This window comes from Oncorhynchus clarkii, chromosome 2 (assembly GCF_045791955.1).
Source record: "Oncorhynchus clarkii lewisi isolate Uvic-CL-2024 chromosome 2, UVic_Ocla_1.0, whole genome shotgun sequence".
Lineage (NCBI taxonomy): Eukaryota > Metazoa > Chordata > Actinopteri > Salmoniformes > Salmonidae > Oncorhynchus > Oncorhynchus clarkii.
Genome location: NC_092148.1, coordinates 32,068,824 through 32,092,208, shown reverse-complemented (window position 1 = coordinate 32,092,208; position 23,385 = coordinate 32,068,824). Strand labels below are relative to the sequence as shown.

Sequence of the window (23,385 nt, the reverse complement as noted above, 5' to 3'; positions counted from 1 at the left end):
AGCTCCGAATTTCAATGACTTAAAAACTCCAAACCAACTACACATTTTATGAATTCATATACAAATAATGAAAGCATTTAATGAGAACTACAAGGTGTGCAACATACAAATATTGTATCATTTACATTGTGTAATTTATTGACAGCCCCTAACTAACCTGGGAGATAGGCTATTCAAATTCAAACCAATATTGTAACTTGTTGCACACCAGCCTGCTAAAGCTAATTAGCAAAATAATTAGGCTAAATCTTCCCACCTGCAAACACAACCAAATCTAAAAAAAAATCAGGAAGTGCAGTCACCCTTTATCATGCAGGTAGTAGATCATCAAAATGGGATGCATAAGAAAAACTGCTTGGAAGGACTCAAAAGAGTTAATGACAGCCTATATAGGAGGAGATAAGTACTACATTTGCTATTTTAACAATACTGAGCCAAGCCTAGCTGGACTGGCCTGGTTATTCACCCACCATAGTTTCTGGATTCAGTGGCTGGAAAGGACAGTGAAAAGAAAATATCAGAAGCAGCATGGTACAGTTTGTGTCAGCTCAGTAGTGTGAAGAGGGTATTAACTTTGACTGTGTTACTCTTACTGTTTAAAAAACCCAGGCATCATTTCGCATTTCATAATTTTGTTACGTTGCTCAAATGAACCGATAACTCTTGTGAATGCATCCAAAAAATGTGAATGCATCCCAAAAATAAGTTGACGCTTTCAATATTTCAATAATACCAATGAATGTTCATTATTTAGGCATGTTGTGAATCGGTGCCAGTCTTTGTGAACAGCTCCAGCAGTGACAGGACACCGTGAGATTTAATAAGACATGAAAAAGGAGCTACAAAGAGAGAACACCATAGCTATGGTCCTGAGGGGGAACTCTACATCAGAGACACACACACACACACAACCACACACATCAGAGGAGTAGACGGCTAGCTAAGCCTGTTTAGAAAAACAGACATTTGGTCCAAAGTCATCCTCCCCTTCTCTCTGCCGCCCTGAGAGCGTAGCGCACCCCGCAACACTCTCTGTGTCTCTGGTTATATCCCAAATGGCTCCCTATGTAGTGCATAGGGCCTATAGGGCTCTGTTCAAAAATAGTGCACTACGTAGGGAATATAGTACCATTTGGGACTTAAGATCTATCTTTAGAGCCTCATTAACAATCTGCTGATTAACAGGCCGGGAACACAGGGGTGTATGTACAGTGGGGAGAGCAAGTATTTGATAAGGCTGGGATGGGCTACAGGACAACAGGCAAGCAGCTTGGTGAGAAGGCAACTACTGTTGGCGCAATTATTAGAAAATGGAAGAAGTTCAAGATGACAGTCAAACCCCCTTGGTCTAGGGCTCCATGCAAGATCTCACCTCGTGGGGCATCAATGATCATGAGGAAGGTGAGGGATCAGCCCAGAACTACACAGCAGGACCTGGTCAATTTATTTATATTTATTTATTTTACCTTTTATTTAACTAGGCAAGTCAGTTAAGAACAAATTCTTATTTTCAATGACGGCCTAGGAACAGTGGGTTAACTGCCTGTTCAGGGGCAGAACGACAGATTTGTACATTGTCAGCTCAGGGGTTTGAACTTGCACCCTTCCGGTTACTAATCCAACGCTCTAACCACTAGGCTACCCTGCCGCCCCAGCATGACAATGATCCGAAACACACAGCCAGGGCAACTAAGGAGTGGCTCAGTAATAAGGATCTCAAGGTCCTGGAGTGGCCTAGCCAGTCTCCAGACCTGAACCCAATATAAAATCTTTGGAGGGACTGAAAGTCCATATTGCCCAGTGACAGCCCCGAAACCTGAAGGATCTGGATAAGGTCTGTATGGAGGAGTGGGCCAAAATCCCTGCTGCAGTGTGTGCAAACCTGGTCAAGAACTACAGGAAGCGTATGATCTCTGTAATTGCAAACAAAGGTTTCTTTACCAAATACTAAGTTCTGCTTTTATGATGTATCAAATACTTATGTTGTGCAATAAAATGCAAATTAATTACTTAAAAATCATACAATGTGATTTTCTGGATTTTTGTTTAGGATTCCGTCTCTCACAGTTGAAGTGTACCTATGATAAAAATTACAGACCTCTACATGCTTTGTAAGTAGGAAAACCTGCAAAATCTGCAGTGTATCAAATACCTGTTCTCCCTACTATTATATATATATATATCGGATAGGGGAAGAATGTGGAGAGGTGACTGAATGGTTGTGTGGGGTGCACAGGTGAGAGACAAGGAAAGAAGAAAAATAATAGGGGAAAGCAGAGAGAGAGAGGGAGAGATAGACATTGGATAGAGAGGGAGACAGAGAGAGATGAAGAATAGGGGACAGGCAGAGAGAGAGAGAGAGAGACATTGGATAGAGAAGGAGACAGAGAGATAGAGAGAGAGAGAGAGAGAGGGAGGGGTTGGATGTGCCTGTTCTGAATTAATCACTGTTCTCATCAGAAGATGAATGTACGCACACTCTCCCCTTGGAATGAGCTCAAGAATAAAAGGAAGTCAACCCAACAAATAATAAATAAACAAATAAATAAATAAATGGATAAATAAGTAAGTAAATAAATAAGGCATTACTCCTGAAAGTACTCATACAATTGGTGTGTATGTTGGTGCATGTGTGTCTATTTGTGTGTTTGTGTGTGTGTGGTGCGTCTCTGGTGAGCCTCCTTAACATCAAACAGCTGGAAGTAATAAAATATTTAGGATGCGCTGGGAGTCTGTGAATATTAATATAGCCTTTTTCCTCTGTCTCTCAAATCTCTGTATTTTTCCTATATATTTTCCTCTTTCTCTCTCCCCTTTCTGTCTGTCTTTCTCCATGTTCCGCTCTTTCTCTCTTCCTCTTTTCCCTCTGTCACCTATGTTTACCCCCTCTCCTCTAACTCCTCCTCTCCAGAGTTGCGTAGGTTACTTTCTAAATGTAATCCATTACTGTCCAAAATTGTAATCAGTAACGTAACTTTTGGAATACCCAAACTCGGTAATGCAATCTGATTACATTCCGTTACTTTTAGATTACTTTCCCCTTAAGAGGCATGAGAAGAAGACAAAATGTGTATGACCAATTGAACGACATCTCCTGCAGAATAAATCAATGTTAAAGTTCACACAGCTGGCTGGATGGATGTTACATTTTAGTTTATGGGTTGGTTATGTGGGCTTCTTCTAAACCCATCACTTTCTACTACATATACAAATACAATTAAATTATATCTTTACATTAAAAACTATCAGAAGTCTATCAGAATTCCAGTCATTGCAATAAATGTTATACCCCTTGATCTTCAAGAATAGGACTTGGAAATATGGAAGTATAGATTAGCAAAATTGTTTTACCTAAGCATGACCCCAGAACTAAGGATTTATTAGCCAGCCCTACTCTGTTGTTTATGATTTTGTTGTCATGGAGGACTGATTGGGCTCATTGATTCGAGTTGAAAAATAAATGCTACGCTCATGGAATAACATGCTTTGAGGACTACTGAGAAGTGCTATATACAGTGGGGCAAAAAAGTATTTAGTCAGTCACCAATTGTGCAAGTTCCCCCACTTAAAAAAGATGAGAGAGGCCTGTAATTTTCATCATAGGTACACTTCAACTATGACAGACAAAATGAGAAAAAAAATCCAGAAAATCACATTGTAGGATTTTTAATGGGGTCAAACATTTTCTGTAAGTCTTCACAAGGTTTTCACACACTGTTGCTGGTATTTTGGCCCATTCCTCCATGCAGATCTCCTCTAGAGCAGTGATGTTTTGGGGCTGTTGCTGGACAACACGGACTTTCAACTCCCTCCAAAGATTTTCTATGGGGTTGAGATCTGGAGACTGGCTAGGCCACTCCAGGACCTTGAAATGCTTCTTACGAAGCCACTCCTTCGTTGTCCGGGCGGTGTGTTTGGGATCATTGTCATGCTGAAAGACCCAGCCACGTTTCATCTTCAATGCCCTTGCTGATGGAAGGAGTTTTTTTTTTTTTTTTTCTCTTGTCGTGATGTGTGTTTTGTCCTATATTTTTATTTTATTGCATTTTTTAAATCCCAGGCCCCCGTCCCAGCAGGAGGCCTTTTGACTTTTGGTTGGCCGTCATTGTATATAAGAATTTGTTAACTGACTTGCCTAGTTAAATAAAAACATGTAAATAAAAAGGGCAAATCCACAGATGAAACAATAACAAAACGGTCACCCACCTCTGCTTTGGTAAAAAGCTGAGGGATGGGCCTGGAGAAATGTAACCACTCTCAGATTAATAGACAGAGCTGTGGATGCAAGGACTGACCAATCATGAAATCCAAATGATTGTTTTAACCATGTTATGAGGTTATACAGTGTTTGTTTACATTTGCAATGTTTACAAACATTGGAGAAAAACAAGCTTATATTTTGGGTTCTCATGGAGTGTGATAGTTGAACTAAGCTCGTGAGGCATTTATAAGTTATATTCTTCAAGAATCAATAGATATCAAAAGTGTGCGAGTTTGAGTATGTGTCCATTAGGCCTATGGATTTTTTTTTTTTTATCAGCATGAGTTAGATTGAGCAATAAAAGCCCCACTTTTATTCCACAGGCTTGGATCTGCACTATGCAGCTGTTGAAATAGCACATTTTGTCTGGCTGTCCACTGGTTTCAAAAACAATGATTGATAGGCAGCTTAAACTAATTGAATTCAACCATTATTGAGTTCAAATACACATGCAGATTTGTGAACAGCCATCCACAACAACCACAATCCGTAAGACGCAAATAGCTAAATGAGAGAGCAGCAGTGTGAGTCACAACGTTATGTAGACATCAATAATAAGTCATATCCGTATCCCCGTAGACTACACCACTGCTGTCATCCTTACCTCCAAGCGTTGATTCAAGTTGGATAATCTTTGGATGCCGACAGCAGTAGTACCATTGGAAGACATAGCTTGGACTGTAGCCAACAAAAGCCTATTCCTGCTCTTTTCCCACGATCCATCACACATTTGGTGTGTCATCATAGTGGTCTCTGACTCTGATGGAACAAACTTAAACTTGCACCATTTCCAATGTTGATTTGATTTCGGCAAACATTCTTTCTGAATTTAAAAGTAATCCTCGAAGTAATCTAGTTTTTCAAAAGTCTCTGTAATCCGATTACAATATTTTTGGTGTAACGTAATGGAATACAGTTACCAGTTTTTTGTTGTAAACCCTTACATGTACTGTAACAGATTACATGTAATCCTTTACTCCCCAACCCTGCTCCTCTCCCTCGCTCTCTTTCTCCCCTTCATATTTCTGTCTGTCTTCTGTCTCTACACCCTTATCTCCCTCTCTCTTCCTCCTCCCCATACCTCTCTCTACCCCTCATCTCTGTCCTCCCTATCACTCTCTCACTTCCTCTTCCTCTCTCTCCATCTGTTTCTCTCCTTCTCTCTCTCTGTCTGTCTCTCTCCCTCTCTCTCTCTGTATGTCTCAGTGTTGACCTTCAGTCTCTTGTGACCTTGTTTAAGAGAGAGAGAGAGGGAGAGAGAATGGAGGGGATGAATGGCGGCTCGCGAGGAGGCAGTGACAGGATTTATGAGTGGAGCTTCTGGGTTGCTCACTATGGTCTCGCTGTGGTCCACACCTCTGTAATCGACGCGGTTCGTCAGGCTCCGATGTGTCTGCCTGGGGGCCAGTCTCTGTCCCTCCTCTCGCCCCATCCTCAGGAATCCGGGCTGCTGCTGTGCAATTACATCACTCACTGCCATGGCATTGGAAAACAGGCCCCGTTTTCCCGCTTAGCTTACTGTCTGTCAGTCGGTCGGCCAGTCTGTTTATCTGTTTGCCTGCCTGCCTGTCTGCCTGTCTGTCACTCTCTGCCAGACTGTCAGTGTGTCAGGGTGTGTGATAGGAGGCCATAGGCAGTGTTTCTTCTGTTATATGGACATGTGTGTGTGGGTGCTGTCTGATTTTGACACACACACACACATTCACATACACATGCGCAGGCACACTTTTGCAGGCATGAACATGCACACCCATGTATGCACGCCCATGACTTTATATATGATGGACAAAGCCATTGATCACATGACACCATTCATTACAATGTGAAGACGCAATAGCGCATTGAAGCCAAATTAAATTGGTTAAGATGGCGTCGCATGGAGATGTAACATGTGCAGTTTGAGCTACTCCAGGAAGTGACGTTGCGCTCTAGCTCAGTGCTGCCCTCTCTCATTGAGTAACTCAAGTTGAAGGCCGACCGGGGTACTGCAGGCTTCTGTCAGCAACTAAATTATCCTTACAAATTCGGTGTGCGATTAAAAAAAAAAAAATTATTCAAGGACATACATCTGGTGTAATAGAAGCAATTATTGGTACCATGATTGTCTTAAGATATGTATATATGTGTTTACACAAAAGATTGAACATGAAGATAGTTTTTTTTCCCCATTCACTATAATGGGGGATCCTGTTTTCTGCTAACAATGCCTGCAGTACCGCATTCAGCCCTCACTGTCTCTGGCCCTTTGGTTTTGTGCTGTAGAGGGTCACAAAGTGTGGCTGGGGAGAGAGTGTCAGCCCTTTAATGTCAGTGTGAATAAGGACATCTGTGAGGCATGTCCATGTATTATTCAGTGGACCCTGCTGCCTCTCCGATGACACTGCTCTATTACCCCCCAGCATCACACACACACAGCACACTGGCCTGGTCCACACTGACTAGCACAGTGGGAGTGTGGGAGACGCTGACCAACACTGGATAGAGAGAAGGCGGAGAAGGGGTGAGAGAGAGAGAGCAGGAGAGATGAACAGACAGACAAAGACACACAGAGAAAATATATAAAGAGAGAAAATACAGGGTTTTCAAATGATTTACTGTGTGTGTGTGTGTGTGTGTGTGTGTGTGTGTGTGTGTGTGTGCATGCGCGTGTGTGTCATAAAGTGATTGACGGAGGGAGAAATAAACACAAGCATACAGCATCTTAACCATCATCAGTAGCATCAAACGGAGGAGCAGCAGAGAGGAAGAGGAGAGGGTGAATATTTTGGCGTGCGTCCAGAGAGGGTCTGACTGACTTTCCACTTCCCCCCCTGAGCAGTGTCGGCCCCTTCAAGCTGCCACTTCAAATCCCCCGTCCCACTGATATGAGGCCTGTAAGAAGTTCACAGGCCCTTCAAGAGGACAGAGCTAAAGAGAGAGGGAGAGAGCGAGAGAGCGAAGGGGAGAGAAAGATAAATAGAGAGGGAGAGATGAGATGAAAAGAGAGATGGGATGAGAGACACAGAGGGAAAGAAAAGAGATGAAGAGAAAGAGTATTTTTAGTATTTTATTAGGATCCCCATTAGCTAAAGCAGCAGCTACTCTTCCTGGGGTCCACACAAAACATGAAACATGACATAATACAGAACATTAATGGACAAGAACAGCTCCAGAACAGAACTACATCAATTAGAGGCCCATAGATGCAGACAGAGAGAGATAGAAAGAAAGAGAAAGATAAGGGGAGTGAGAGAGGAACACAGATAGAGAAACATTGATATAGAGGCGGAGGAAGACAGAAGCTCATACAGGACTGTTGTAGTTTGCGAGTTGTACCCAGTCGGCACTTCTAGCCATGTAAAAACAGCATGAGGAAGCAGATGAGTGCCGGACAACGGTGGGGGGCTGTCACTGTTGGGACAGGGCTCTGTGCACACAAACACATGCACACACGCACGCACGCATGCTTCCAAATACTGTGTGAGAGTGCTGATCTTCCCAGACAACACCCCAGCCTCTCTGATGACACTTTGAGGTTTATATAGACTCACAGAAGAGAAATACTTGGCCTGCCTCTCTCTGTCCCTCTCTCTCAATTCAGTTCAAGTTTCTGTCTGTCTCTCTGTATTTCTCTGTCTCGCTGCATCTCCCCCTCTGTCTCCAGCTTATCAAGCAGAATTGAAAGTGTTGTTTTAATGGCTTACATGTTGTACCGATTAAGAATATGGCACATGAGCAAGCCCCTTTAAAGGGGCAATCTAGGATTCAAACAAAAACTAAGAAAACACCCCACCACTTTTTTTGGGCAAACAACTGAGCAATGGGGCGGGAGAAATGGAATTCTTCTCAAATTTATAGACGGTGGAATGATTGCAAGGACCGGCCAGTATGATAGCTTTAACAATGTTTTAAAGCTATGAAGTTTGTTTACAATTACATTGTTCACAAACGATGGAGTAAAACATTCTTTATATGTTGGGTTGTGATTGAGTAACACAGTTCAATTGTCTTTAATGCGGCAATCTGGGATTGAACAGCTAAGGGATGGGGCTGAAGAAATGTAACCACTCAAATTCATAGACATACCTTGTCTATGGATGCAAAGACAGACCATCCATTTTCTATTTTTTACAAACAATGGAGTAAAACAAGCGTATATTTTGCATTCGGATGGGGTAAGCTCATGAAGCATTTATAAACGATATTCTTCAAGAATCAATGAATATATATCATTAATAAAAAAAATAGATGTACCAATCACAAATTTCCCCTTTAATACTGTTGCTTTACTCATAGTTTGTTGTTGCTCTGTTCTCTGCCAAGGGGATTTGGAGGTAAGGGTTTTTTATTGCCTGGGTATGGCAAGAATGTATTTTGTGAGACTGTAGGTATGTTGCATAGCATGGATTCTCACACACTCTGCTTCAAACACACAACTTACACAAACATGTAGTGTTTGACTAAAAAGCATGCTCAATGGAGAATCTCAGGTTAGGCCTGGACTAAGCCTAATCTGTGTCTGGGAAACCGGCTCTAAAAGTATTAGAAAGATTTCAAATAGTATTTGAACCCAGGTCTAGTACTGTGTCTATGTACTGAATGATGGCATCGCGTGCATGTCGTACCCAAATATTACCCTCCCTATTCACAAGCTAGCCAGTCCTCCACCAATGTGTGTGTATGGTTGCATCCCAAATAGCACGCTATTGTTATTATGTAGTGCACTACTTTTCACCAAATCCCTATCTGTCCTGGTCAAAAGTAGTGTACTACTATAAATAGGGAATAGGGTGTCATTTAGGATGCACATTATGGGTATGGCAAGTGTCCAAGTGTCCAAGTGTCCTCCGCTAGGACCAGGGTGTCTCTCTCCCCTGTAAAAGCCAGCATGGCAGACACAAATGACCCTGTGGTTGAATAAAAAAGCCCAGGCGTAAAACTAACCCAGGCCTGTAAAAAGGAGAAAGGAGCGCGCCCACTGCTGCCTGGCCTGCGCCATGCGTGTGTGTGTGCCATGTGTTGAGCTGAACTAATGAGGGATTGGGGGGAGGATGGGGTAAGGGTGGAGGTAGGGGTGTAATCAGTACAACTCAGCCGTGGAGGGAGCGGGGGGCTCCTCTCGGGGCGATGCCCAGGCTCTGCAGTGTGCCCGCAGAGTCATGCCAGGGCAGATGTGGGTGTGCCTGGCATGAGGGGCACAGGAAGGGATGGAGGGGTGTAAGGGTGTCGATTGTGAGTTAAGAGCATGAGTGTGGGTGGGACTGAGAGAGAAGGTGAACATGCCGAAAGAAGGAAGAGACGGGTGAAGGGAAGAATGGAGGGGTACACAAGTTTGACCCAAGTTAAACAATTTAAAGGCAATGCTACCAAATACTAATTGAGTGTATGTAAACTTCTGACCCACTGGGAATGTGATAAAATAAATAAAAGCTGAAATAAATCATTCTCTCTACTATTATTCTGACATTTCACATTCTTAAAATAAAGTGGTGATCCTAACTGACCTAAAACAGGGAATTTTTACTAGGATTAAATGTCAGGAATTGTGAAAAACTGAGTTTAAATGTATTTGGCTAAGGTGTATGTAAACTTCCTACTTCAACTGTATGTAGAGCAAGGTTGTTGTTTTTGATGAAGCGGCACTACACACACACACACACACACACACACACACACACACACACACACACACACACACACACACATCCACAAAGATGTACATAAGCAAGCATACACACACGTACACAAGCATGATGGCACACACACAGACACACACACATATGCACGCACACACACAAACTTAAAAGGGAGTGTTACACTTATTTCTCAATGGCAGAAACGCATATAATAGCAACTTAGAGCACCCCAAGAAAACATTCCCAAATTGCTAACTATTTGCGGTAACTAATTCAGCATTTCTGTGGCTCCGGGGGAGTTTTCTATACAGCCTGCCGAGTGCGGGCTAAACCTTGTTTCGCCCATGGATCCGATCCTGGATCTGGGGGAAATTCGGAAAAGCCCAGAGCCATGCTTTCTTTGGTGGGATGGCTTTGGATTTACTGTAGCTCAATGGGAAAGTTCAAAAATATACAGTGGGGCAAAAAAGTATTTAGTCAGCCACCAATTATGCAAGTTCTCCCACTTAAAAAGATGAGAGAGGCCTGTAATGTTCATCATAGGTACACTTCAACTATGACAGACAAAATGAGAAAACAAATCCAGAACATCACATTGTAGGATTTTTAATGAATTTATTTGCAAATTATGGTGGAAAATAAGTATTTGGTCAATAACAAAAGTTTCTCTCAATACTTTGTTATATACCCTTTGTTGGCAACGACAGAGGTCAAACGTTTTCTGTAAGTCTTCACAAGGTTTTCACACACTGTTGCTGGTATTTTGGCCCATTCCTCCATACAGATCTCCTCAAGAGCAGTGATGTTTTGGTGCTGTTGCTTGGCAACACGGACTTTCAACTCCCTCCAAAGATTTTCTATGGGGTTGAGATCTGGAGTCTGGCTAGGCCACTCCAGGACCTTGAAATGCTTCTTACGAAGCCACTCCTTTGTTGCCCGGGCAGTGTGTTTGGGATCATTATCTTGCTGAAAAACCCAGCCACGTTTCATCTTCAATGCCCTTGCTGATGGAAGGAGGTTTTCACTCAAAATCTCACGATACATGGCCCCATTCATTCTTTCCTTTACACGAATCAGTCGTCCTGGTCCCTTTGCAGAAAAACAGCCCCAAAGCATGATGTTTCCACCCCCATGCTTCACAGTAGGTATGGTGTTCTTTGGATGCAACTCAGCATTCTTTGTCCTCCAAACACGACGAGTTGAGTTTTTACCAAAAAGTTATATTTTGGTTTCATCTGACCATATGCAATTCTCCCAATCTTCTTGATTGGCCTGGACATGTACTGGCTTAACCTGTTGCGACGACCAAACCCGGATCCGGGATTCTATTTATAGACCTAAGCTCATTACCATAACGCAACGTTAACTATTCATGAAAATCGCAAATTAAATGAAATAAATATGCTATCTCTCAAGCTTAGCCTTTTGTTAACAACACTGTCATCTCAGATTTTCAAAATATGATTTTCAACCATAGGAAAACAATCATTTGTGTAACAGTAGCTAGCTAGATCTTATATTCAGTAGTTCTTCTCGACTGTATGTAATGAAACCTAAGATGACCTGGGGTACTAATGTAAGAAATAACACGTAAAAAAACAAAAAACTGCATAGTTTCCTAGGAACGCGAAGCGAGGCGGCCATCTCTGTCGGCGCCGGAAGTATATGCAACTCAGCATTCTTTGTCCTCCAAACACGACGAGTTGAGTTTTTACCAAAAAGTTATATTTTGGTTTCATCTGACCATATGCAATTCTCCCAATCTTCTTGATTGGCCTGGACATGTACTGGCTTAACCTGTTGCGACGACCAAACCCGGATCCGGGATTCTATTTATAGACCTAAGCTCATTACCATAACGCAACGTTAACTATTCATATCGCAAATTAAATGAAATAAATATGCTATCTCTCAAGCTTAGCCTTTTGTTAACAACACTGTCATCTCAGATTTTCAAAATATTCAACCATAGGAAAACAATATTTGTGTAACAGTAGCTAGCTAGCGTAGCATTTAGCGTTAGCATTAGCGTTAGCATTTAGCAGGCAACTATCACAAAAAAGTAAAGCCTTCAAATAAAATAACTTACCTTTGAAGAACTTCTGATGTTTTCAATGAGGAGACTCTCAGTTAGATAGCAGATGCTCAGTTTTTCCAAAAAGATTCTTTGTGTATTAGAAATAGCTCCGTTTTGTACATCACATTTGGCTACCAAAAAAAAAAAAAAAAAAAAAAAAAAACGAAAATTCAGCCCTCAAAACGCAAACTTTTTTCCAAATTAACTCCATAATATCGACTGAAACATGGCAAACGTGGTTTAGAATCAATCCTCAAGGTGTTTTTCCACATATCTCTTCGATGATATATCATTCGTGGAAGCCTGGTTTCTCCTTGTTCTCAAATGGGAAAATAATTGCACCTGACTCGCTCCAATTTCGACGCAGGGACACCAGGCGGACACTTGGAAAATGTAGTCTCTTATGGTCAATCTTCCAATGATATGCCTACAAATACGTCACAATGCTGCAAACACCTTGGGGAAACGACAGAAAGTGTAGGCTCATTCCTTGCGCAATCACAGCCATATAAGGAGACAATGGAAAACAGAGCTTCAGAGATTCTGCTCATTTCCTGGTTGACGTATCATCTTGGTTTCGCCTGTAGAATGAGTTCTGGGGCACTTACAGACTTCAGAGTGTTTTCTTTCCAAAACGGTCAATAATATGCATAGTCGAGCATCTTTTCGTGACAAAATATTGCGCTTAAAACGGGAACGTTTTTTATCCAAAAATGAAATAGCGCCCCTAGAGATCCAAGAGGTTAAGCAGGGGGACACGTCTGGCACTGCAGGATTTGAGTCCCTGGCGGCGTAGTGTGTTACTGATGGTAGGCTTTGTTACTTTGGTCCCAGCTCTCTGCAGGTCATTCACTAGGTCCCCCCGTGTGGTTCTTGGATCTTTGCTCACCGTTCTTGTGATCATTTTGACCCCACAGGGTGAGATCTTGCATGGAGCCCCAGATCGAGGGAGATTATCAGTGATCTTGTATGTCTTCCATTTCCTAATAATTGCTCCCACAGTTGATTTCTTCAAACCAAGCTGCTTACCTATTGCAGATTCAGTCTTCCAAGCTTGGTGCAGGTCTACAATTTTGTTTCTGGTGTCCTTTGACAGCTCTTTGGTCTTGGCCATAGTGGAATTTGGAGTGTGACTGTTTGAGGTTATGGAAAGGTGTCTTTTATACTGATAACAAGTTCAAACAGGTGTCATTAATACAGGTAACGAGTGGAGGACAGAGGAGCCTCTTAAAGAAGAAGTTACAGGTCTGTGAGAGCCAGAAATCTTGCTTGTTTTTAGGTGACCAAATACTTATTTTCCACCATAATTGGCAAATAAATACATAAAAAATCCTACAATGTGATTTTCTGGATTTTTTTTCTCATTTTGTCTGTCATAGTTGAAGTGTACCTATAATGAAAATTACCGGCCTCTCTCATCTTTTTAAGTGGGATAACTTGCACAATTGGTGGCTGACTAAATACTTTTTTGCCACACTGTAAATGACATAAAACACAATGGAAAAAGACGTTGGAGTACCTTAAATTATATAATGGGCAGAAAACCCAATTAATCTTCATTGTTCATTGCAGTTGATGGGTCATTTATAACAAAACCTTTCGATATTTGCCAATCATTTCAATGACTATTCCACTAGTAAAGTGGAAAAACTCTTAAAGTGGAAAAAACTTAAATGAACATCAAACAGCGAACCACTATTTTTGTATAAAAAAAATCTAACAATGAAAGAGATGGATTGCTGATTTGAATTTTGTCAAGTTAGCGTGGTCTGCCACCAGGTACAAACAACCTTGATGTGAAACTTTTGAGAATGGTGGCAGACTGTATTACCTCCCCTATTTGCTATTCTTTAAAGACTAAAAGAGTGTGTGTCTCTACAGGCGTGGTAGGAAGCTAAAGTAATTCCACTGCCTAAAAATAGTAAAGCACCCTTTGCTGGCTCTAACAGCTGCCCAATCAGTTTGCTGTCTGTTCTGAGTAAACTGATGGAGAGAATTGTATTTGACGAAATACAATGCTATTTTTCAGAGTTAACTACTGACTTTCAGCATGCATAGAGAGGGTACGCAATGTGTTCTATACCGACTCAGATGACTCTAATAAAATGAGTTGGAGCTGTATTGTTAGATTTCAGTGCAGCCTTTGATGTTATCATAAATTGTTATTTTTTTAAACTCACTTGCTATGGCTTTACACCACCTACCATCACATGGTTGGAGAGTTTATCCAATAGAACCCATAGATTGTTCTTCAATGGAAGCTTCTCTAATATCAGATATGTGCAGTGCGTTGTCCCTCAGGGCAGTTCCCTTGGGCCGTTACTCTTCTCTATTTTTACAAATGATTTGCCACTGGTCTTACATGAAGCTAGAATGACTATGTATACAGATGATTCCACATTCTACATGTCAGCACCTAAAGCCAGTGAGCTCACTGAAATTCTAAATATGGAATTACAGTCCATATCAGAATGGGGGGATTAATAATAAATTGGTCTTAAATACATCTAAAACTAAAAGCATTGTATTTCTTTCAAAACATTCTCTAAGACCTAAACCTCAACTGGAATTGTGCATACAGGGTGTGACCATTGAGCAAGTTGAGGAAGCTAAACTCCTAGGTAAAACAATGGATGGTCAATTATCATGGTCAAGTCCCATTGAGGAAGGTGAGCAACCACCTTGATTCGGTCTTATGTAGAAACATTTGAAATTGTGTTTTTTACATTGGATAAAAGCAGAGACACAGAGCTACACAATTGTATAACATACACTGTATTTGAGGAACAATGGAAAGCTCTTGTTTGTCTACACCCATTCAGGATCATTCACACCCTCTTGCTTTAACCCCAACCATCTATTTAAGGGTTGCTCCGACTGCAACTGTGCTGCAAAAATGTACACTTTTTTTGCCAACGTTTACTGACACTGGCCATATTCAACAGGTGTTGAGAGTTTGTAAATTTGTCAATTATTCTGCGCTCTGGCACACTCAGATGAGAGTGCTCTGAAATCAGAGTAGATAGCAGGTAAATTCACTTTGGCTATGTCTATCAACAGCTGTCACAGTGACATTCTATTGAAATGGTTTCTTGCATAGTGGAGTATTTTGTTAAGACATGTAGCTAGCTAGCTAGCTAGGTAAACAATGAACCATAACTTCCAACTCATGACTTTACTACCCTGCATGAATCTGCAGGTAGCTAACCAACCAGGTTCAATGTTAGCCAAATAACATTAGGCTATAACTAGCAAAGCAAATGGTTCTGAGATACCAATAATAAGATCATACACATAACGTTAGCTAGTGAGCCAGCCAGCTAACACTACACTTTAACTTGAAATGAAAACTACTTTGTCAAAATTTGAAACGTGTAATATCTGAAAATATACCCTTAAACATAATGGATGGACGCTTCTCCCTGTCACGGATGCCATGGTTGCCCTTAGTTTGAAGATGTAATCTGGAGACAGGTGTTTTCTCCATCTCCTTAGCTGTCAGAGTCTAATTCCACTGATTTAAAAAATCGGTCCTCCAGAAAGTGGAGAGCAACACTTATGCAGTTCTACTACGCTATATATATATATAAATATATATATACATATTTTAAAGCTGGGTCAGACAGGATTACATACACATGCGGACCGGTTTAAATAGACATAAGCGTGCTATATGGCAGACCAATCTGAACTCATCTCTCGGCATGTCCAGCCCACTCGTTATCTCAGCCAATTATGGCTAGCAAGAAGGTTGCTGACTATTTTTGTGGCTAAACCATCTAGGCTCGTAATTTAACATTTGTTTTGTATTTCCAGATGGTATACAAGTTGGTTATTAAGGCATCTGAAAGTTCACATGTTCCAGAAGACATTTCTGCCACAAACACATGTTCAAATGTCTCTCCTGTGAAGTAGTGACTTGCAACATACGCCTAGTTTCCTGAAACAAGTCACAACGTTGTTGTGAATATGGGGGAGGTGTACGTCTGTTATAAAAATATGTTCTGCGTTTTTTACACAAAAATCTACTGAACTAGTTGCTCAGGCTCTGGTATTGTAACATCTTGATTATTGTGTTCAAGTGCAGCAAAGAAAGACCTAGCCAAGCTAAAGCTGGCTCAAAACAGTGCAGCATACCAGGTTTTCCTGGTTGAGGGTTGACGAGAGATTAACTGCTTCTGTGATGAAAATTCCAGATTGTCTGCATAATCAAATAACATACAGCTCAGACATACCCCACAAGACATGCCACCTGGGGTCTTTTCACAGTCCCCACGTCCAAAATAAATTGACGGCAACGCACAGTATTATACAGAGCCATGATCGCATGGAACTTTCTTACATCTCCAATTACTCAAGCAAACAGCAAAATGTTAATGACCTTTACATTTTTTTTAAACATCTCATGGCACAATAGGGACTGTGAAATGACACAAACACATGCACACACTCTAGAAAACACAATCTACACACATATTATTCTTTAGTTGTATTGTTTGTATATCGTTGTAGTTTAAATTTGTGTGACTGTTCTTTATCAGAGTATCAATGTTTTGTTGCCTGTGATGTTTTATGTTTTTGTGTGAGCCCCAGGAAGAATAGCTGCTGCTTCGGCAAAAGCTAATGGGGATCCGTATAAACCAAAATAAACCAAAGCAATCAAACACACACACACACACACACACACACACACACACACACACACACACACACACACACACACACACACACACACACACACACACACACACACACACACACACACACACACACACACACACAGAGACACACACACACACACACACACAGTCGACCTCTCCTCTCTCTGAGGCATGGCAGAGCGTTGGCACACAGGGTGCCCTGGAGAGTGAGTGAGGGTGCCCAGCTGCATGCCAACTTTGCCCGAGGGGCTGCCCTACCCACAGACTCAAGGGAGCAGCCTCTCTCTCTCTCTCGCTCTCTCTCTCTCTCTGCGCCAGTCTGAGTGATTGACAGGATGTGAAATGCTCTGGGGTTATGCTACAGCTAAGGCGCAAGAGCCTACATAATTGCAACACATACAAACACGTCTAAAAACTCTCCATCTCTTGCTCCCAGCCTTACACACAGTCACACATCTACAGTATTGTCACATAGTCATTTGTCAGATCCGCCTCTCATTTTAGTGCTCCAATCCAGGAGTGACACTCTCTTTGTCTGTCCCTGTGGCCTGTCTGCCTGGTCATTGGCTTTAATGTGCATCTTGGCGCCTCATGTCTCTGTGGCTGTGTTGCAAATTGTGCCCTATTCCCAATATAGTGCACTACTTTGGGTCTATAAGCCCTACAGGCCCTGGTAAAAAAAGTAGTGTACCATATAGGGAATAGGGCGCCATTTGGGACTAACTCACTGTCTCGCTATGTGTCTGGTTATATGGCTCCCTGTGTGTCTCGCTGCGTCTCTCTGTGAGTGCCTCACACTGATTACAGTGTTCAACCACTCACTCCCCTCACAGCCTGCTGGCAATGGCTATGGCGATCCAGCCTTCAGCTCCACAGTAGCACCACTTAGCCAGGCCATCCATGACTGTGTGTGTTGTATCTGAATCAACCAGCCATGCCCTGCTTCCTCAACTCAGGTTGTGTCCCGAATGGCACCATATACCCTTATATATTCCACTACTTTTGATCAGGGCCAGGGATAGGGTGCCATTTGGAACGTTATTTGTATGTCGCTGTAATGCTGCTGCAGGAAAGCTTACCTACAGTTGTAGGATCTTAATTTAAAACAGTTTGCTACATTAGGAAAATAATCCTGCAGCAACAGGAAATGATCATTTTATGTGGATTATAATTAATGGACATTTTTGTAGGGGTTGATACCTCTATCGTCAAGGGAAATCAAGTGTGAAATTTGGAAATGACAAACTTCAGAAGCCTTTTTAAACCTCAAATAGACTACAAGTTTTAAGTTCTGATGCAACAGGGTCATAAAATTAAGACCCTACATCTGTAAATCCCTGTAATGCAGGATGTCCCCATAATGTGAACACAAATCCTAAATACATAAAATCGCACCCAGCCAGGCTATAATGTTTTAGCTAATAATAAAAAAACATGTTGTACAGTATATACAATGTGCTTGCCAATATTTTCCTCTTGTAGGACAACGTGATTCTGATTCACGCCAAAATCATTATGCTAACCATTTTTAGGAGATTTGCATGCGGATTAGCGTTAGCCTTATTCTAGTTTACACGTTTACTTCCTCTTTCTCAATGTCTTGTGACGGCTTTTACAGTGAACTGGGTAATTACAGTAACAGTGCTAACTGTCTTAGGCGCAGCACTAATGTTGGGAAACATGAATAAACAAACAATCACTGTTGCACTCACATCTACTTTGAATAAGGACCCCTCTGCTCGGAGTCGTCATCGCTTCCCCTCCTATTTTTTCCAAAGTCATTGACTCCTTGATGCCCGGGATGGATATAAAAAGCTAAACATGCCCAACGGAGCATGTAATGGGCTGATTTGACTAACGTGCGAGTGCAGAGGAGTGGAAGGAGAAGGAAAGGCATGGGGCCTTTGCCTCAGCAGCAGCAGCAGCTGACACAGACTGACCGCCCCAGACTGATGACATGGCTGCTTGCACGACTGCATGACTGAACCGTCACATTTAGGCAGAGCTGTAGGTCTATGAACGTGAAGAGCTGAATAGGACCTGTCTCTGAACTGAATCTGAATTTATTGAGCTGAATCGGAACTGAATCTGAACTGAATCTGAACCAATTGAGCTGAATCTAAACAGACTGTGAACTGACAATGCTAGTCAGTTCATTGCTGACTATGCTGATTCAGATTGAATCATGTCTTTATTCAAAGATCACATTGAATCTATCTCACCTGCCTATTCAGATACAGTGAATGACTTGACTAATCAGATGAATTCTGATGTCTGTAATATGGATGATGACACTCAGACTCTCATTCACTCATATGCATGTGAAGTCAACAGTGTGAATGTGTACACTACTGTACATTAGTCATATTGTGGATGCCAAACGTAAAAGCTGTACTGTTATTTTGACCCAGCCAGTTGGGTCACTTAGAAAGGGTTGTTTTCTTTGAAAACTGGAGGCTTGGCTTGGTAGGAGAGTGGCTTTCAGATATAATTGTATCACCACACGTGAGAGAAAATGTCATTTTGGTTAATCTGTTCTGCTGTATTGTCATCACATGTTAAGGTTGAGCACGGACATTTGTAGCTTTTATGAGGCTTACACAAGAGCATGAGTTCCTCAAGTGCCTATTAATATCCCAATGTTGGGATAGTTACCACTTTGCTTTATAATATTTAAATAATAATGTTATAAAATGTATATAAATATATGCTATGTGCAAAAATATTGAAGGAAAATAGACATTTCCAGTGTACAAACTTAACATGATGAATAGGAATGACATTTACTCTCACGGGTACCCAAACATAACTATCTGAAAGCCACGCTCCAGTAGTCATATTGTTAATATACAATGTGAAACTGTTTTATTTATTTGTAGACTGCAAGAGAGATTGGATGTCAACCTTATCTAGTCTGAACCCCTGTGAATGGAGTCTGAAAGGAGAACAAGTGTATTTAGTCATTTCTGAAAATGCAGCTATAATGACATTGTCAAACAAATCAAATTGTATTTGTCACATGCACCGAGTACAACAGGTGTAGACCTTACAGTGAAATGCTTACTTACAAGCCCTTAACCAACAATGCAGTTAAGAAAATAAGAGAGATAAGAGACAAGAATAACAAATAATTAAACAGCAGCAGTAAATAACAATAGCGGGGCTATATACAGGGGGTAAGGGTACAGAGTCAATGTGTGGGGGTACCGGTGTCGAGGTAATTGAGGTAATACGTACATATGATAGAGTTATTAAAGTGACTATGCATAGATTACAGAGAGTAGCAGCAGCGTAGAAGGGGGGGGTATTCAAATTATCTGGGTAGCCATTTGATTAGCCGTACAGGAGTCTTATGGCTTGGAAATAGAACCTGTTTAGAAGCCTCTTGGAACTAGACTTGGTGCTCTGGTACCGCTTGCCGAGCGGTAGCAGAGAGAGCAGTCTATGAACAGTCTGTTCTTAGGGCCTTCCTCTGACACCGCCTCGTATAGAGGTCCTGGATAGCAGGAAGCTTGGTCCCAGTGATGTACTGGACCGTACTCACTACCCTTAGTAGTGCCTTGCGGTCGGAGGCCGAGCAGTTGCCATACCAGGCAGTGATGCAACCCGTCAGGATGCTCTCGATGGTGCAGCTGTAGAACCTTTTGAGGATCTGAGGACCTATGCCAAATCTTTTCAAACTCCTGAGGGGGCAAAGGTTTTGTCGTGCCCTCTTCACGACTGTCTTGGTGTGCTTGGATCATGTTAGTTTGTTGGCGATGTGGACGCCAAGGAACTTGAAACTCTCAACCTGCTCCACTACAGCCCCGTCGATAAGAATGGGGGCGTGCTCGGTCCTCCTTTTCCTATAGTCCACAATCATCTTCTTTGTCTTGATCACATTGTTGTCCTGGCACCACACGGTCAGGTCTCTGACCTCCTCCTATAGGCTGTCTCATCGTTGTCGGTGTTCAGGCCTACCACTGTTGTCTCATCAGAAAACGTAATGATAGTGTTGGAGTCGTGCCTGGCCGTGCAGTCGTGAGTGAACAGAGCGTACAGGAGGGGACTGAGCACGCACCCCTGAGGGGCCCCCGTGTTGTTGATCAGCATGGCGGATGTGTTGTTACCTACCCTTACCACCTGGGGGGTCACCCGTCAGTATGTCCAGGATCCAGTTGCAGAGGGAGGTGTTTAGTACCAGGGTCCTTAGCTTAGTGATGAGCTTTGAGGGCACTATGGTGTTGAACGCTGAGCTGTAGTCAATTAACAGCATTCTCACATAGGTGTTCCTTTTGTCCAGGTGTGAAAGTGCAGTGTGAAGTGCAATAGAGATTGCATCATCTGTGGATATGTTGGTTTGCTTTGCAAATTGAAGTGGGTCTAGGGTTTCTGGGATAGTGGTGTTGATGTGAGCCATGACCTGCCTTTCAAAGCATTACATGGCTACAGATGTGAGTGCTATACTTAGTAATTTACCACTAATAATGTCTGTATTGAATTAACAGAATGCCAAGCTGTGCAACAGACTGTCTCTGTTTCCTGTGAGACTGATGCTGCATTCACCCCCCTCACAACAACAACTGCATCAACAGCACTAAGAAGGGCACCCGCAGACAAATCCTGCTACTTTAAAAAGGATCGGACCCTTTTTTAAATTTTCACCTAAAATGCGCGTATCTCAGGACCTGAACCAAGGATATGCATATTCTTGATACCATTTAAAAGGAAACACTTTGAAGTTTGTGGAAATGTTAAATGAATGTCGGAGAATACAACACATTAGATCTGATAAAAGAAAGATTATAGCATCAGTTTGTTTTGTTCTATCATCTTTGAAATGCAAGAGAAAAGCCATAATGTATTATTGCAGTTTAGGCGCAATTTAGATTTTGGCCTCTAGATGGCTGCAGTGTATGTGCAAAGTTCCAGATTGATCCAGTGAAGCATTTCAATACTGGATAATTATTTTGTATGAAGTTTGCCCAAATGTGCCGAATTGGTAAATTGATACATTTTCAAGTACATAACTATAGAGAACATACAAAAATGATATGGTAATACAACATTTAAGTTTACACATTCCCAGAAATGTCAACATGATGGATCATTAGCTTATACACTAAGTTTCATATCTAGATGCCTGTGCGGGTTGGGTGTGGAGCCAGACACAGCAGGGGTTCAAACTGTAGAACCCAGTTCATACATTTGAATATAAAAATGTATTTATCAAACAAAACTATGCCACATTTTATCTCTGTGACCATCAGGATGAAAAATAAGAACAAGATTACTGAATGTAAGTATATTATTTACCTTCAGAGGTTGCCGTGAATTTTTTGTTGTTGTTGTTGTGCATTCTCCTCAAACAATAACATGGTATTTTTCCCTGTAATAGCTACCGTAATTGGACAGCGCAGTTAGATTAACAATAATTAAATATTTCTGCCCATATAAGACATGTCTATGTCCTGGGAAATGTTCTTGTTACATACAATGTCATGCTAATCACATTTGTGCACGTTAGCTCAACCATCTCAGTGGAGGAACACCAATCCAGTAGAGGTTAACGTTAGTGAAGTTTTGGATAGTAGACCTACTTTTCATCTGGATGAAACTATCACAGATGCTGAGGATAGACAAGAAAGGTTGGCTAGCTCACCCTTGCTGTTGTAGTAAGTCATATTTTTGCCTTGGTGTAAAGTTTCGACCTGGTCATCTAAAATCTGTTTTGGATATTTAGCTTGCTAGCTAGCTAGTTAGCAAGCTAACGTTATGCCTGGTTTACATCGTGATGTATTTCATTATGCCGTACGTCATCTTCACGGAGTCTTGCCCCGCTACTGAACGGACAAGTGTAATGTTTGTAATGCAAGATGGAAGAGAACCTAAATCTCGTCAGAGATTCCATTTATTTTGGCAGATTGCAAAATATGACCTTTTCATTCAAGGCAGGATAAATGTATAGTTTCAGGTGATAATAAAACATGTTTTGTTTAGATACTTTTTCCTCAACTTGTTTCTCTAACCTTATAGCAAGTCAAGTTAGCTTGCATTGCCGAGCAGCTAGCTAGCTAAAAGCTAGGCAAGGTGGAAGATACCACTGTAGCTGGAGATCTCCACCTAATAATTATTGTAAAAAACAAACGTCGTTACCATCACAATAAACTTAAACGGGAGGCACCAGTCATATAATATAATTAGCTTAACAGCCAATGTGTATTCATTAACATTACCATTAAAATAGTACTCAACTTATAGGAATGGGAAGTGTTGCTAGCTATCCCATAAAGCCATCACTGAAAACCACATATTTTCATCTTCATCTGTGGTTTGGTAACTTCCTGTTCTTCGATGGACCCGCAGGACTGTTCTCTTCAATAAGTATGTGAATTGTACTGCTAAGCATTCAAAATGTAACGAGTACTTTTGGGTGTCAGGGAAAATGCATTGATTAAAAAGTACATTACTTTCTTTAGGAATATGATGAAGTAAAAGTAAAAGCTTATTGATGAGAGAGGTCAAAGGAGAATGGCAAGAATCGTGCAAGCTAACAGGAAAATAACAGCATAGTACAACAATTGTATGTAGAACGGCATCTTGGAAAACATAACTCATCAGTCCATGTCAGTTGAATGGGCTACTGCAGCAGACGACCACCCCGGGTTCCACTCCGATCAGCTAAAAAACAAAAGAAGCTTCTCTAGTAGGCACTCGATCACCAGCATCACCAATTTGGGAGTGGAAAAACAATGCCTGGCGGCCGTTGTTATTGTTTTTGTTTTGTTTCGT

At 41.6% G+C, this 23,385-nt stretch overlaps 1 pseudogene; it reads left to right on the top strand.

Moving 5' to 3' along the window:
- The first annotated feature begins 1,358 nt into the window (after positions 1-1,358).
- Positions 1,359-23,385, top strand: part of LOC139377235 (uncharacterized) — a 62,688-nt pseudogene continuing 40,661 nt past the window's right edge.